Raw genomic sequence first — 12000 nt, 5'->3', positions numbered from 1 at the left:
ATGGTGTTTATTATAACAAACTAGCAATGATATGGGGCACTAGTGATTGGAGGATAATACTGATAATATTATAGCTAATGTGACAACAGTTAATTAGCTATAAACTTTATATCAACTCAGATTATCAACATACATTTATCACAGCCAGCTTTAGATGGCTGCAAGCTGGATATAGACAGTAGAACGATTATTTACACTTGTGTGGCTGTCACTTCAGTAATAACTGCTAATCAACATAAGTAATTATTATTATTATTACTCATTTGTACAATAATTAAAACAGGAAATGTGTGACAATGCCCAATGACTACCATAAAGTGTTAATTATAGTTTCACATAGTTGAATTTATGAATTTAAGTGCAATGGCTACCAATTGCTACTCTAGTCTATATACCAATTCAGTTGTTGCTACTCTAGTCTACCTTCCCTCGGAGCATGTTGAAAATTGGTAGGAGTTAAATTTTACTACTGATTAGCTACTTTACAGTGATCATGGATGGCCCAAATTTCATTGCACTTGCATTGGAATTATTTGAAACACGTCTAAGGTCTAGACTGATGTGACCTTTTAATGTGATCAACTCATATATATTTATAGTTCCACAATCTGTGTGTGTGTGTGTGTGTGTGTGTGAACATTAACCTAAAAACAATAATAAGCTCACAAAAGGAAGTTGTTACAATAACAATAGTATTCGTTATACTGCATGGCAAGATGTATTCCTCAGTCTAAATACTGCTGCACTCACAGTCGCGAAGTTACAAGTTTTTTTGTAATGCCATATATGCATGTAAACTGAAATATGACAGCCAAAAATTGACTATGTATTTGTAACTGTTTGTTATAATTTGTACCCAGGTACATTAATTTTGCTGCTTACTTGGAACAGTTAAGCCATCAATGGCCAATATTGATCTGCGGAATTCCACTCCACTACACTACACGTTATATACATGTATATACAGTCTGGCAGTCATAGATTGGCACAAAGCCAAAGATTTTCCAAGAATAGCTAATTACAACAGTTCACTGTGATGAGATTCTAGGTAAGTCTATTTGGACCAGGTAATTAACATCTAATTCCTATTCCAAGAACAGTTCAGTAGCTCAAACTAATAAGAATTCCATAAAACTCATTAAGATGTAAACTCTTTTTGAAACAACTGGCAAATAGTGTAGTTTCGGCAAATAGTAGTTGTTCCTTGTAGTTCAATTATGAGGCTAAGTTATAATGCTGTGACATTGACATTGTAAAGTAATACAATTACATCATAAGTGTTTTTCAAATGTCAACCTGCTAGTTGCAAGGCCTGATTAGTGACAGTTGACCACTGCTGATTTTCTTCGAACTTGGCTCCCTTATCTCCATCATACTCCGATGTATACTCAGATGCACAATATGAGTCCAGAGGAGGTTGGTCACATGTCGTCAAATATCAAAGGAAAGTTCAACCCTGATACCTCAGTATCGATATAAAGTATTCCAATAGCACTAAAACAGAGGAAATTACGTACAATATCACAAAACACACTGCCTATTTGGACCCATTCATGCACCATCCTCAATGTGGTACAATTGAGCTGTACAATGTTAGAATGAGCATTTCGGATGTCCAAATTCCAAACTCAAGAAAGATCTATTTGTAGCACATATATTTATTAATCATGGTTACTCCTTTTTGCATTGATGGTTGACTCAAAAAGTTTTCTTCACACAGACAGTAAGAGACAGAGCAAAACACACAGCAGAATTATTATTCAGTCTTGATATTGCAACAATGCCCATGCCTCTTTAATAGCTATAGCTAGTGACGTACTTCAACTTTTAGGCTGTAGTTCAGTAAAGAAGAGAGATGTCTAGATACTACAGTAGAGATTTAGGGTGCAACCAAAAGGATGTATCTTAAGATTCTCATCGTCATTGTCTTTCTTGTAACATTGATAGCCACTGCAGCAAGTTGCAGAAGCTCTACCTGATCCTGACACTACCATACGACACAGCTGAAAGTTCTGGTGACAATGATTCACTCAACTGTACCTGTAATGACATCACCTGCAGTAATTGTGGCTCAGTACACAATCACACCAACCTCCTCCATGATGTTACAACTATCCAGTTCTATGAGCAAGTTGAGTCTGGTGGTGAGGAGGGAAAGATGTATCTAGAAGTCCATTTCTGTCAACTGATAGGTATAAGGATGGTAATTTCCAATATTGATCGATAGTTAATAGTATTAGCAGAGGAAAGTGCTTTTAATTTTTACATGGCTTACAATGGATATACTGTAACATGCTTATGCGTCTGCCATACTATGGGGTTGGTTTATTGTGGCAGGAATTTCAAAGTTGAGGAAATGCTGTATAAATACAGAAGTGTAGTAAGCAGGAAGTGCAGAGTACAGTGCTTTAGTTTAGACAAGGAAGTGAACAATAATAGTATTGTCTAGTAAAAATAAAACTAATCATCACTCACTAGTTGATAAGTGGAACGGCTGCACTGCTAATGAATATAATGATGTTCTATGGTATCCATTGTGTTAGCAGTCTCATTGACTAAGTACTGAGAAGGTGAAATTAGTTCACAGGATGAGACTACATTATCAACCTATAACAGTGGATGGAAAATGTGGTGTCATGTATGAGAATAAACAACATCAACAAATAGATACTCACTAAACCTAAACAGACTAACTATCATGTCTATCCCACTCTTGCATTTTCTTGTTAGCTATGTGTATTCTTTAGAACAGTAATCAATACAATTCTAATGATGATGTAAATGAGCTTACGGTACATACAGTCTGATATGTAAGATGACATACCAAGTTTTATTAACATATTGCAATAGCTTTGAGTAAATACGATGGTGAAAATATTCCTTTCTCTGAAATTTTATTTCAGTGCTATTACAGTGCTTCCAAGAAACTTAAATAGTACAAAGTTTAAAAATCTACTGCTAACGAATTACTCTATTTTTTCTTTTTAGTAAATTTATTTTTTACACTGGCATTCTTCACCAAAATATTTTCTTCAGAGAATGCTAAAATTGTAGTCACATTATACAGGAATTTATTCATTATTAGGTCAATTAATCAGTGATGTCATAAAATAAACTAACAAAATAAATATTATATAGTACAGTGTAACTTAAGATGTTGTGTTGAAGTTCTTAGACCAGTGCTTACAATGACCAGCTGCAGATGTTTGTGACTTGAGGATGGAACAATTAATGACCATCAACACAGGATTGATCATGATTTGATTTGATTAGATTTTTTATTTACAGGATAGTTGGAAAAGGCAGACATGATCAGATGTGGACATGAATTCAGACACAGACATTTTCAAAATACAAAATGTCTGTGTCTGAGTCCATCTCCACATCCAACCATGTCTACCTTTTCCAACTACCCGTCAACACATATATACAACTCTTACAGATCATTAATGTTATCACAATAACAGTCCATTAGTACACTTTGATGATAGTTTTCAATATGCATAGTTAGAATGGGACAATTATGTTGCTGGGTTAATTAATGCACTTAAAGTTTTGTGAGGTATTTACTCTGCACCATAAAGGACACTGTATAGTGCATCAAAGCAGTTTGTAGACAAAACTATTCCATCCTCAGAAGATTAAAGGAAATTAGCTGCAGCAGCCACTAATAATGGGTACCTACAAATGACAACAATTAACTACAGTACCTACTCAGCACTTTAGTCACATGTCACCTAGCTAGTCCATAGTTTCAAGTAATAGGAGACACAGACATGGAGATTTTACATTTACATAGCAGTTAATTTTCATAACTATAATGTTGTTCTGCAGTACAGCAGCAGTCTTTGTTTCCAAATCCAGATGTCTTCACATAGCACTTATCCGTTTACAAGCACATGTGTGGAAACCATCTAATGTAGAGTTATATAATCGTAGAGATTCAGCTCGTGCTCTCTAGCTTAGTCTTGCAGGCCAGATCCAAGAACTCACAGTTTTCAGTATAAGGTGCAGGTGATTATGAGGTTCTGGCTTGTGAGACTAAGTTGGGGCATGTCAGCTAAATCTCTATGACTGTATTAGATTTCTAGAGCATGTGTACAACAGTATATGGTCTATAGTACCCTGTAGCATATACTAGCCTATCCTCAGCAATGAGCTTAAGTAGCAGTTATAGCATGACCATTGCACGAGGGATTAGCCTGATATACCACACTACCCCATAGTCTCTACCTACACATTCACATGTTACATACCATAAGTCCTGTACTGTTTTACTTGCTTCTTCTTTGTACACAAATGACATATTTGGCATTTTCAAGTTAGCTGGTTTAGACAAGTGACCTCATTAAAGCATCTTACAATCTTACACGTAGCTCTGGGGATCTTATTCAACAAGTTTCAGACAGAGCCAATAGAATGCGATAGCTCATACACCATGTCATCAGAGTAGCCATAATCGTCTGATTCAGTGTCTTCTTGTCTACCACTTTAATCATCTTTCTCCTGCAAGGACATGTACACATAACGTTTGTCCTACTATTTTACCATTAGATACTGGGGGTGTAGGTGGAAAGCAGAGCTCAGTGAAGTTAATTATTATTAACACTTTACAGTGACCAGCACTTGAAGGTCTGACAGCAACATGAGCTGCAGCCTTAGGATTACCAAACCTAATTTCAAGGACTTAGACTTAATGACTTGACTTTAATAGTAGGGTTAATTCTCTAAATAGTGTTGTAATACTAATTTTCTGTGAAGTGCGGCCAATATAAGCATCCATTTTGAATGGGTATAGATCATTCTATTAGTGTAGAGTAAAGACATGATGAAGATGACTTAGGCTATGATTTCTACTGCTTGTATACACAGCATGGTAGTAAGAGCAAAGCAGGTGACTACATTGGGTAGAAAATTATACATATTTTGGGAGTTTATAGGTTTAATTACAGAGTGGTCTAATTACAGTAAGTTTCTGTTAATGACTCTATGTACTAACAAGTTATCACTAATGCTTTTCCATAAAGTAATAATTAATACCAATTAACAGCAATAACACTTTTGGTATACACCAACACACACACACACACACACACACACACTATTATAGCTACCTAAGACAAAAGCAGGCCTACACAGGTGTAGTACCAATAGCATCATTACATCACAATGGATAAAAGAACAATAATGCAAGCCTGTCAATGAACAACAACTCTGTGTGTGTGTGTGTGTGTTTAGTATTTTTACTGAGCTGATATTGCATCAATTACGTGTAGCTTAACTAAAACTTTGATTCAATATCTATTTAGATTTTTAGGCATATTTCCGAGACAATTTCCTGCTTTCAGAGATAGTAATTTGCTTGCTTTAGTAGTGTTCCAAAATCAATAACAGCACTGAAGGTGTCACATCAGCCTTAGAACATGTATCAGACAAACTATCACTCCCATATCACTGCACTACACTGGCCACATCTGACCTACTTGTGAACATGGCAAGATTCATGAACTCCAGAGCCTCAAGTATTAGATTGTATAACTATATACTGTGTAGATCTACACAGCAAAAATAGTGTTCCAATACTACCTACCGTTTTTATTCAGTATTGGAACAACTATTTTAAAAAACTCCCTATAACAAGACAAAATGAACCTCAAATCTATAAATGACTCTAATTTTATTCACTATTGGGGGATGTGGTCTATTTTTGTTTGAGCCAAGGTAGAATTTTTGGACTATTGGTTCCAACACCTAAACATAGACGGAATAAATACAGTCAGTATTTGTGTATGAATTATGCTGTGATATGACCATGAGATATTTATGAATACCAATTCTATTAGTCCAATAGTAAACTGTGTGGGTTAGTATATAAGCTTACATTAATATGAATTTGTGGGCTAAACTTAGCTGTAGCTCTCGTTATCTTAATGTGGAATAAAGGTTGAATATAAAGATGAGGTTCATTGAGTTTTAGTTGTGCATGCATTCCTCCTGTGTTTGAAACTAACCAATCACAATCACTATTATCGAGACGCTGACCAGGTATATGATCTACTAGTGATGGAGGCTACAAATGGTCTTGGAAAGGGAGTGGTGTTTGTATTGTTGTCAGCTACTTGAGATCTTTGGCTGAACTATTGGAGAAGAGGTAGAAACAGGAACAAGAACAACAGAAACTGCAACCAACCACTGTAAAAGTGAGGCAAATATTTGAATTTGTAATTTACTGTGTGCTTATAAGGCTTGATAGCTAGTTCACACCTGAGTATCTTTGTGTTTTATTTTACTTTAAATATCTAGCAGAGTTTGTTTTCTTTTCTTTTTGATTTATGATAGCGTCAATACAGACACGCACCAATTGTTATAATGGCATCACAAATCTTTAATGTGTTTTAAGTTAATGTGGTGTAACTTGATAAATAAACATTATCAGTGGAGTTAAAGCAAGATCACACTATAGAATTTCATGGCTTTTAATCACAAAAACTGCTCGCTACACTAACACCCAAGAACTGATCATGACACTTCATAACACTATTCCAACCTTTTGGATTTATTTAGAAGTTCTTTGGTGTCATCACTGATATAAGGGAATTAATCTACTCCATTAGACATCGGGCTGAGAGGTGTTGAAGGGGGATGGTCTGCTATTCTGAAACTGTTGCAGAGACACCTTTGTGTTTAATTATGCTCTGTAGATGTTAACATAAAACTTTATTATATGAACTACTCTCCATACATCCAGAGTGATTTAGCACATGCAACTATAGCCAATCCACTATTATAACATAAAAGCTATAATGTATTTAACAGTGATGTGTTTTGATGTCAATGATAGCTAACAGTCTCTTCAATTTTATGTACATTTGCCATAAACACACAAAAATATTGCAGAGTAATAAAATATAATACGGAGAGGATGCAAAAATGATCTTGTGCATAGCACATGTTGTAGATTATACGCCTCAGTAATTCTTAGTTCGATTTCTTTGAGAGAGGATGTACTTATGCTTTTCATATTAAATTTACAGTTGCTACTATACTTTATTTATTTAGACATGTCCTTCCATACTTCAAACAATTTACAATATAATTTTACATTAATTTAGCATGCACAACGCTTTTTGCTCCAAAGGTTTACAAGTTGAAAACATCAGCATATGTATATGCGTGTTTGGTGTAAATATTTAGTGTGTACGTGAATATGCAAGCCAAGGAAGAGCTTTGCCTACATCTAGTGCAAGCAGCAAAGTGATTGTGATGAATTCAGTGTATAATGTCTTACCAAATTGATGACATCAACATATCACTACTCTGGGAACTGATGTGAAATAGGAAACAACTACATGACTCATTGAGTGACTGAACTTCTTCCCCAAATATGACAGCAACTGCTTCCGTCTCTTCCTTCTGTAGGAGCTGACATTCAAATGGAGTTCTGGAATTGGAGTTTGGCTGACTTGCTGTAATCAAGCAGAAAACAACTGAGCATTAAAATATATCACACATAAGTGACTAACTTGTTATGTATTTAAATGCTAGCTGGTCATTGCAGAGGAATATGCAAAAGCTTTAAAAAAGAAAAAAAAAAGAAACAAGGCTACCCCACTAGCTACCAAAACCTTTTTTTGCACATCTAAATGTAGAAAATGTATTCTAACCCTGACATAAGAGACCCAGTGAAAAAAAGCTGAATCGACCCTAATTATCCCTAACTGACTATTCAGAGGTTTGATCGTTAAGCATAACAGTGTCTTTCACTGTCTGTAAGTTTATAGTGCCAAGACGATTAAATTGGCCTCAAACCATAAACATTCCTTCATAAAACAGTGTACTGACTGGCAAAATAAATTTCAGTCCAGTAGCCAGGAACTGGCTAAATATTTTTAAAATGTAGGCCTTTCACAGTACTACTATTACTGTATAATTATACTGTCATTATAATTGTTTTGCAGTGCAATAAATTATAGAATCAAAAGAATAGCTGCAACTCTACACTGGAAGCTAGTTCTAATTTTTATTTTATTAGCCATAATTATAAATGTCAGCTCAGTATTCTAATTATGATGTAATAGTTGTAATTATTGGGTTAAGTGATTTGCTTGATATATACGCACAAGCATGAAGTCCACAGGCCCTGAATGCATGTGTGTATATATATATTAGGTAAATCACATGTTACAAAAATTATACTTCAGTGACTCACCTGCAAGTGTGGAAAACTGCAGGCATGCTTTGAAAGTGCAAAATTGAATTCATTAACCATTTGAGTTTGCACTACATAACTGACATTAATGACATGGACAGAAACAAGGTATACTCTAGTAACGCAATCATCAATGTGATGAATACCTCAGGATCCAGAAAGCCTGCAAAACTCACCTCCTAGTGCTGTCTACTGCTTGCAACTGCAGATCCACCTCTAGTTCCTTGGAAGAATCAACCACTGGAAAACCTTCTGCCATTGTAGGCGTAGCTTTGACTTTCACTACTTCAATTAGTGTCAACCATCCATCAAGATAAGATATTGACATTATACTAAAGGTGTAAAAAGGTTATAATTAATTTGCATATGGTGCTAACCATATGCAACAAGTGCCTTTGTGGTTATACTTTGTGATCAGAGTGATATCAGCATACTTAAAACACAATGATGCCTAAAAAGCCACATTGGATTTTATGGCTTTGCAGTATACACCACCAGTGTAATTTTAAACTGTTAGCTATATATTGATAGATAGATAAATAAATAGCAAGGAATAAATTGTAGCTAACTATGTGTAATTTTTCTCATGTACCTGTATATGTACCAGCAGTATACTGACTGCTCAGTGTCAATAAATAAATAAAATTAACAGCTAGCTATGTGTGCTCCACTGGTGGACTATATCATAAACAGCAACCAGATGGAGTAAGCTGCAGCTGCTTTTTACTTGATTTGAAGCTGTAGGTTAGCTATACTTAGCAGATATTGAAATTCTAATGCTACACAAATTTTTAATTGCTCATTAATTTTACTGTATACAACTGGAACAGAGACAGCTTATGTGAAATAAAATCAAAGCAAAGCAAACTATACACTTAGCACAAGGCCTGACCATAACCTGCCCAGCGGAATGTGTAGGTCGCAGGTTTGGGGAATGCCTAAATGGTTAAACAAAGGAGCTGGGCTGGCACAAGTAATTGGTGTCAATTATTGTGTGTATGTTTATGACTATCATTTATCACCACAAACTGAGGTAGTGAAATATCTCTAACACAAAACCAGGATGCAGTAATTTCTTTAACTATGTTAGAGTAAATAATTACTGTAGTTGTACTACAATGGTCACTTCAAAAGGTTTTCATCCTTTTGAACTAAATGTTTGTTGATGCCGGATTTTATAGCAAAACTACACTTTACATTACTGATGTCATAACAATCTCATATCATCATATCAAATGCAGATATATCCATGTAAGATAACTTGTAAAACGCAGGAACAGTAATACATTGTGATATATAATAGCAATGCCAACTTCTCAGCAATACTGTTGCGTTAACATGCTACAGTAGCTCAGGGTATCATTAGGTGGGTGGATGCAGTTATAATTAACTTAATTTACACCATTGGTAATTGAGCTTAGTATTCTATATTATATTTATGCTGGGAAAACTATCAAGAAATGTTTTAAGTATTCAGTCCGTTGTAGCTCGCCAATGGTTGAAGCTATGTGTACTAAATTTTCACATATTCCTTACCTTCCAGATCGTCCACTGTACAAATAGCCAACAACTAAGTTTCCCACCATTTTAGATACTTTAAAACTCAATGTTAGCTGTATTAGGCGAGCTCCAAAGGGAGTGGGTGGTGGGGGCCAGAGGAAGGCAAGAGGCTGTTTTAATATTTTTAAGAGGAATGAACTAGGCCAAGTTATGGGCCATTCAGGTGCTAGAATAATAGCACATTTACAGCACAGGTCTTTATTCAACACCGTGTAGCTGTACAGCCACATACAGTCACTCCCAGGCTGGACAGAGCTCCATTAGGGCCCCAGACCACTTGTATGGATTGCCACTGTGCTTGGGGAAAAGCAGCCAGCAAAAGCAGACCACTCAAGTCTTGATTGTCATGTAGCTTTGTGTTCTTAGTGAAAAATCAAGTCATGGGCTGGGCAATAAGACCAGTTTTCCCAGACTCATTCACATATATATTCACATTTTCTATACCTCTCGTGGACATCACCGCAATGCAAGACAACCGTTTTCCTCTTACAACTAACCTGTAGCTGTCAGGTGTCATTCCGTGTGAATGATAGCCAAACTTTCATCTTTCATTACGAATGTCAGAACCAGTTTCATCATCCATACTATCATGTCAGCAAACAAGTATCCCAATTCTGCTATAAATTCAGCTCTTTGTACATCACTTCTTCATAGAATGACCTGTTGATGTTGTTTTCTTGAGTATTCAAAGCTTTTGATCATTCGGAAAATAGTACTAACATTTGCCCATGCATGTTCCAGTGTTTAAATAGCTCGCTCTGCAGTTGACTTAGACATACATCTGGTTTAGCCATCAAGATGTCTACAATGGCAAACTTTTTGGTTCTGTCTAGAAGTGGCACTATTGTGGGGTACTAGTGCAGCATCTCCACCCTCCTTGTAGCAATCAAGCACTCCATAAACGGTTGAAGGATGAATATTGCAGCTCAGCTATTTCTTCACAGCCAAGCTCCTTGTATATAATAATGTAACCAAATTACTTACCACCTTAAATATTGGACAATGCTAGGGGCAAAATTATGGCATATATTATTATTAATGCTTTACAGCACAAGTGCTGAACATAATGGCAAATATCGACAGCAAAGTGAACACTCACTTCTGTTGGCAATGCTCCCCCATGATCAGATGTTTTTTTAAAACTAGCAGCTGCTTCGGCATATTACACTGGCATAACAGATTTCGTCGCTCTCATTTGCTCACGTGATCTCTAAAGTATCGGAGATTCAAGTTTGCATTTTGTTCGTAGTCTCGTATCAAGTAACTTATGGACTATGTAGCTACTAATGCAGACTCTAAGCTACCTCAGGTTTTTCTGTTCATCTAGTGTATCGCCAAGGGATAGCCGATTCATGAAGCCGGCCGGATGCCAAAGGACTGTGACTTCGCCGGTGAGTACGTTCTGCACTCTTATAGCTACTATAGTGTTTTAAAGTACTGGAAATGTTTGTATATATTGAATGATATCATTACGTGTAAACCTCTGATCAGCGGTGAGCTACCAGTGCCTCCTAGAAACGAGATGATCATGACGTCAATAGCGTCTGACGTCATGTCCACAATTGACCAAATATATCCCTGATTAAACCATGTCCTGTCCTCCCTAATAGTGACCACTATCTCAGAGCTAGTGAACTTTCAGCCCAATAAATGGGTCCTGCAAGACCTGGAATAGACTTCTAGCAGGATTTCACCCTGGCCAACTCACATTTCTCCTACGAGCTGCCTCCAACACTCTACCCATTGCTGTCAACCTTCAGACATGATGTGGTTAACAGTACTTAACACAATGTGATGCAAAATGCTCATTATGTGATTTCACCCAGCTTACAGCAGCTTATGTCTTGAATGTGTTGCCCTGTCTCAGTAGCACTGCACTTATCGTCATAATCAGGTGTTCCCTATTCTAGTACCTACTATGCTCATTAAGGTTGTCCATTTGTTCATGTGTTGAAGTTAACATCTCCAGTTATCATGAGACCATTAAAATTTCAGTACTTGGCCAGCCTCCATTGGGAATTTTCTAAATTTTCTAACTCTACCATAGCTATCTCTAAGTCATCCATTAGAAAATGTTTAGATGATGCTGACTACCAAAGTATCCTAGCCTCCAAGAGGATATTTTTGGCTAGGAATTGTAAAGAGTGGCTGGATCTGATCAATACAATTTTATGTAATTGTCTACTGTAACTTTTTAAAATATCTACATGCCCATGTAGATTCTTCCTTAG

At 36.2% G+C, this 12000-nt stretch overlaps 1 long non-coding RNA gene across 1 annotated transcript; it reads right to left on the bottom strand.

Moving 5' to 3' along the window:
• Positions 1 to 6944: 6944 nt before the first annotated feature.
• Positions 6945 to 11153, bottom strand: LOC136257107 (uncharacterized). The gene is made up of 4 exons (XR_010701814.1): positions 10869 to 11153; positions 10267 to 10774; positions 8386 to 8541; positions 6945 to 7466 (listed from the first exon to the last, which is right to left on the bottom strand). It is a non-coding gene; the product is annotated as an uncharacterized lncRNA (long non-coding RNA).
• Positions 11154 to 12000: the final 847 nt, after the last annotated feature.

The sequence above is a fragment of the Dysidea avara genome, chromosome 5, assembly GCF_963678975.1.
Source record: "Dysidea avara chromosome 5, odDysAvar1.4, whole genome shotgun sequence".
Taxonomy (NCBI): Eukaryota; Metazoa; Porifera; class Demospongiae; order Dictyoceratida; family Dysideidae; genus Dysidea; species Dysidea avara.
The sequence above is the reverse complement of the archived record's forward strand: the minus strand, read 5'-3'. Positions and strand labels throughout refer to the sequence as shown.